Here is a 6,000-nt window from a genome sequence, read left to right as displayed (position 1 = left end):
TTCCTGGCTAAGTGTGGCTCTATGAACGTGGCCTTATATTAAGGAACTTTAGATAAACTCAACTCTATCCACACTATTAACACAATTATTTTCTTCAGACAAAAGCTTAGTGTTTCTTCTAATCATCTTCTATTGGTGTCAGTTTAACTCATTACATGAATGGTACATTTATTACGGATGGATCTAACTTCTTACAAAGCTGTTCAAATGTATTTTAATCCATTTGTAGAACAGCTGAGATTTTGCAAAGAGTTTCATCTAGCCTCTCAGTTCATACAGTGCTTGGCTTGCTTATTTTAATTGCAGTTCACATTATTTAGGAATCCTCATTGAAGAAATTGATAGGAGTAAATGCTGGGAGTACAGCTATCAATATGCGAGATGGGCTCTTTTGATGGTAAGGAAACATTTCTCTCGACAGCAGTAGCTGACTGGCTGAAGGGAAAAATTCAAAAATTTGTACAAAAAAGCCTGTGCATGAAAATCAACAATGAAATGTTGGAGCAGAAATGAGCTGCAATGAGTACAAATTGGTGCACATAGTGTGAAGGAAGAGGCCACTCTTCAGCCTACCTTGATTTGACAGGATGGGCTGGCTGACCCCCTTTTGTGGGACCCCAAACCTACATCAGTCGCTGGGTTTTGTATATATTATTTTAATTGAATATTTTTGTAATTACATGCATAATAGTCTGACATGCAGAAAAGAGGTGATAACAAACACCCCTTTTTTGTGTCTGCTCTGTTAATCTTTAGGTGAAGCAGTTTACTTGGTTCATTATTTCCGTCAAGGCCCTTCTGTGTATTCCATGGCAGATGCACAAGAAGGCAGTAGGCTGTGAATTCACAGACCATATAACAACCCGCTTTTGGACATGCATAGATGAGCTTGAAATGAATTGGATTTGAAAAATAGAATTGTATACTAATGATCTTTCCAGGGATAATAAACTCTTAATGTATTATTAACGATAAAAGTTGAGTTCTAATAGTCTGTATATATAGTTCTCTTATATATAGTTCTCTGTATATATAGTTCTCTTAGACGTATCCGTCACTAATCCCATGCGTGGCAGCTCGCACAAGAGTTCACACGAGAGGAGAAGGGAAAGCAACAGTGGAGAAGATAAGGTGAATGGCCAGATGGGGAGGCCGGCGGGCAGGCAAGGAGAGAAAGTGGTGGCCCTGGCCATATTGTGCAAACCCACCAATGTTGGCATGTTCTGCCCAACCTGTGGTTCTGGACCCATCAGTAAACAAGCTGATTACATGTCAGGTCCAGAACTGCAAGTCACACACAACATACTGACATTGGTCATATTGACCAAACCCGTCAGTGTTGGCAATGGCATCTCCTTCACACAGCTGGATGTCGGGCTCACGTATGCTCCAAGGCTCCATCTTTGGTGGTGAACCTGACATCAAAAGTGATATGTGAAGCTGCCCATACTCTTAATTCCAACTGTTTTTAGAATTCTCAAGCATTGGAGCATTATTCCATACAATCTTCAACATTTCTCATGTATATTCACCAAAATTACACACACACCCCTCGGTTGTATATTCATGTCTGATGTACAAGAGAGGGCCTTCTTGGTAGTGGTGTCCCAGCCACAAAATTCCTTGCCAAGGAAATTTACCTGGCATCCTCCCTGCTGGCTTTCAAGGGGCAGGTAAAAGTGATTTCATTCCAGAGAATTCTTACTCGAGTTAGATTTTGAGCTGGAGTCCTTTTATTGTTGTTGCTTACTTTTTAGCTTTATATGGCACTTGATTGATTGCACTGCTTGTTTCATTTCACTTTTGTATTTTGTTGTATTTAATTGTTAGAGAGCTTTGCTATGAAGTGGCATAAAAATAATAAAGAATACATACAGTAAATGTTATTTTAATATTTCATTCCAAAGCATAAGAACAGCCCGGCTGGATCAGACCCAAGTTCCATCTAGTCCAACATCCAGTTTCACACAGTGGCCCACCAGATGCTGCTGGGAAGCCCATAGGCAGGAGTTGAGGGCATGCCTTCTCTCCTGCTGTTGCTCCTCTGCAACTGGTACTCAGAGGCATCCTGCCTCTGAGGCTGGAGGTGGCCTATAGCTAGGGGTGTGCACAAAACTGGGTTGCCCAGTTTGGTTTGAGTCTAGACAGGTTTTGGCACCCCTGAATTACCCCCCACCCCAGGTTCGGTTCAAGGGGCGGGTTGCGAGTTAATTAACAAAAAACTTTTAAAAAATCAAATTTCACGCTCTGCAAATTGTGTTTCACTCTATTTATTCTTCTTGCATTCTCTGTCATGTCTGTAAGGAAGCTTAAAGTAAAGATAAAGACTTTTTTGTGGTAGGTGGCAGGAGGGAGGGGGGAAGCTGATATGAGAGCTGCTGTGTACATTATCTGAAAGTGGGAAAATGTTGATGCACAGGTGATTAGCAAATCTGTTCCAAGTAACAAGCAAAAGGGGGAAGAGAAGTATCTCTCTCACCGTAATACATGCAAGTTCCAAATTAATGTGAAACTTGCACATTTCACTGGAAAAGATGTACAAATCCCACCCCCTTCAGAAAGCATACCACAGGAGGAGATAGTAAATGTGCAATTCACTTACACATCGGCTTTCTCTCTTTGCCATAAAGTTCAAAGCAACCTTGAGAGTGACAGAGAGAGAATATTTTGTCCAGCAACTATAGATGCTACATAGTCCAGCAACAAGAAACAAGGTCCCATGTTCAATCTCTGTCATCTGCAGGTAGGGCTGGGAGAGACTCTTGCCTGAAACCTTAGACAACCATTGCCAATCAGTGTGTAGACAATACTGAGCTAGATGGATCAATGGTCTGACTCAGTATAAGGCAATTTGTTGTGTTCCTATCTGATGCAGCAGGATCATTTTTTGTGCTTATCAGTTTTCATTTCCGCAATGAATAGCAGCTTTGGGGAGGTAGGATTGCCCCACTCATGATGCACAGAGCACCCCATGCACTCATTTCCCACTGCCCCCACTGCAATCTTCCCATCTAAAAGAAGAATGTGATGGTGTCAGGTGAGCTTCACTGGAGAGGCTATTCCATAAACAGTGTGCCACCACCAAAAAGGCCCTCTCCCTAGTAGCCACCCATCTCTCCTCATTTAGTGGGAGCATTTGGAGCAGAGCCTCTGAAGAGGGTTTCAAAATCCAGATAAATACATATGGGGCTATAGGCATTCTCTTTAGGCTTGTGGTTAATATCCCCTTCCTGGGCAAGGTGCTTGAGCATGTAGTGGCTGACCAGCTGTAGACACTCTTGGAGGAAATAGATGATCTAGATCCATCTCAATCAGACTTCAGACCTGGTTTTGGAATGGAAACTGCAGTGCTTTGGTCACTCTGTGGGATGATCTGTGCTGAGAGGAAGACAGTGGGAGTGCAACCTTGTTAATTCTCTCGGACCTCTCGGCAGCTTTTGATACCATTGATCATGGAATACTTTTGGATAGGCTGGCTGAGCAGGGTGTAGGAAAAACTGCTTGGCAGTGGTTCTGGGCCTACTTGGATCACCGTTTCCAAAAATGGTGCTGGAGGATTACTGCTCAACCCCTCATTTGTGCTTTGTGGGAGCAGTTGGTGAGGCAGATGGCCAGAGCTGGCAGTTGTCATGAACCCCAAGACTGGAGTCCCAGGATGAAGGGGCCAGGACCCTTGAGCTAGACACTGGAGGCTCTCGTGGTGAAGTGGTCATGCATGACCCCTGAGCCCAATTCTGTCCGAGATGACTCATAGGATGAGGCAGGGTTCGAGGGGTCTTCATTTCTACCAGTGGAAATGTCAGCAACTGCAGACCCCCTCAACACACCATTTTCTATGCCATCGGAGTTGGAGGATGAAGCAGAACCACCCCAGTCCCCACTAGCAGCCACCCAGCTACGCCACATCCAGCACTTAAGAAATATGGCACAGCCCCTTTAAGACAGCCCAGGGATGGGCAGGGCTGCAGGGCTAGCTCTGTATTTAAGGCTTCGGTTTGCCTCCACTGTTTGCTGAAGCAAACAGTGGAGGATATGTGCTTGTTGTTTTCTTTGTGGTGGATATGTGCTTGTTGTTTTCCTGGCTTGTTTTTTAGACATTGACCCTTCATGTTTCTAATGGACTGATCTTTGGCTCCTGACCCCTTTGCCTGTTCTGGCTCTGACCTTGCTTGTGCTTAATGGACTGATATTTGGTTCCGGACCTCCTGCTTATTTGACTTTGCCTTGCATGCCCCAATGGACTGATATCTGGCTTTTGACCCTTTGCTGGTTTAATCATCATCATCATCATCATCATCATCATCATCCCCAGTGAGGCACTACCTTGGTGTGGTTGTGAGGCTTGTGTGCTCTGAGGAAGGTGAGAGCTATGCCAGAGGTCCAACCATACTGGACAGGACTCACCAGAGGAGCCAGACAAAGAGTGCCTCTCCCATCAACAATATGGTGAGACGTAACTTTAATAAATCTATACCGGATCGGTCGTCACCCGGGTCAACAAGGACCGCGCCAGGTGCTGGAGTCCCTGGACATCTGGTGGCAAGTGGGATACAGGACTCAGGATCTTCAGTTGAGCAACCAGGGCTGGAGACTGCAAAATTACTGGAAGAAACGTCGCTTAACCGAAAAAAAAATATGGAAAATGCCAACAAGGAAATAATGATCTGCTATTACAAATCTAGTCCAACTAGAAGAGGTTATTTTAAAAGAATGTACCAAATTTGGAAAGAGAAGCATCCAGATACAGAAATAACAGAACAAAGGCTAGCAGACCAGAGAAGGTTCATAATAAGAAATAAAGTATTCACAGGAGTTGAGCTGGAAGAACTGCAAAGAGCAACACAGGCTCAAGATATGGAAGAAGAATTACCACCAACTGAAGAAGTTGCTCAGGCGCAGGTGGAGGAGGTGTCAGAAATCGAGGATGCCACTGTTGCTGAACTGTTTCAAAATCAAAACCAGGCAACCACCCCTTTGCCTTCACCTCAAAAACCCGAATGCCGTTTAACAGAAAAGCAACAAGAACTAAAGCAAAAAATAACTGAGCACATGAACCAAACAACCGCCAGGGTTCGACTTCCAGCTCTAAAAACAGTTGCCAAAAAACAACTTGCTCAGGCATTAAAAGATGTCAATGCTGCACTTGCAGAAATATCAACCAATAATTTGCAAGAAACAAACCAACTAATGTACAGTGCAGCAACAATAACAACACAAGAGCTCGGATATAAGATCAGTGGACCTGTAAAAAAAGAAAGCAGTACATCACCTAAATGGAAGATTAGATTAGAAAATAAAATCTCCAGGCTTAGATCAGATGCTAGTAAATTGAAAGATATGAAAGACAAGAAGCTGAAGAATGAAAACACCAAACAGTATCTGATCCAAAAATACCACCTAGATTCAAGGAAAATTAGAGAAGTCCTGGAAAAAATAAAGCAGCAAATAACAGCAGTGTCAAAGAAGATTAGCAGATATGAAGCCAGAATTACACAACACAGGCAGAGTCTCCAATTCCAGTCGAATCAGAGACGTTTCTACCAAAGTATAGAAGGAGAAACTGCAAGAAACGTAGAAACACCAAATAAAGAAGAAACAGTGCAATTCTGGGGGAAATTATGGGACAATCCAATAGATTATAATAAAAAAGCAGGCTGGATGAAAGAGGTCAAAAAATGTAACCAACAAATGCAAGATCTAATAATAACACCAGAATTAATAAGTGAAAGAGCAAAAAAAATTAAAAATTGGACTGTGCCAGGCGACGATGAACTGCATGTCTTTTGGCTTAAACACCTAACAAGCCTTCATAAACAACTATCAAAACAGTTCAATCACATTTTGCAAGGCGGTGATGTTGAACAATGGCTAACAAGTGGGCAAACTCATCTCATAATGAAAGACCCAGTAAAAGGTGCAGTTCCAAGTAATTATAGACCGATAACCTGCCTGCCAACCATGTTCAGATTATTAACTGGAATAATAGCAGATGAAGTGATG

The sequence above is a fragment of the Hemicordylus capensis genome, chromosome 5, assembly GCF_027244095.1.
Source record: "Hemicordylus capensis ecotype Gifberg chromosome 5, rHemCap1.1.pri, whole genome shotgun sequence".
NCBI classification, from domain to species: Eukaryota; Metazoa; Chordata; class Lepidosauria; order Squamata; family Cordylidae; genus Hemicordylus; species Hemicordylus capensis.
This window is presented reverse-complemented; position numbering follows the sequence as displayed.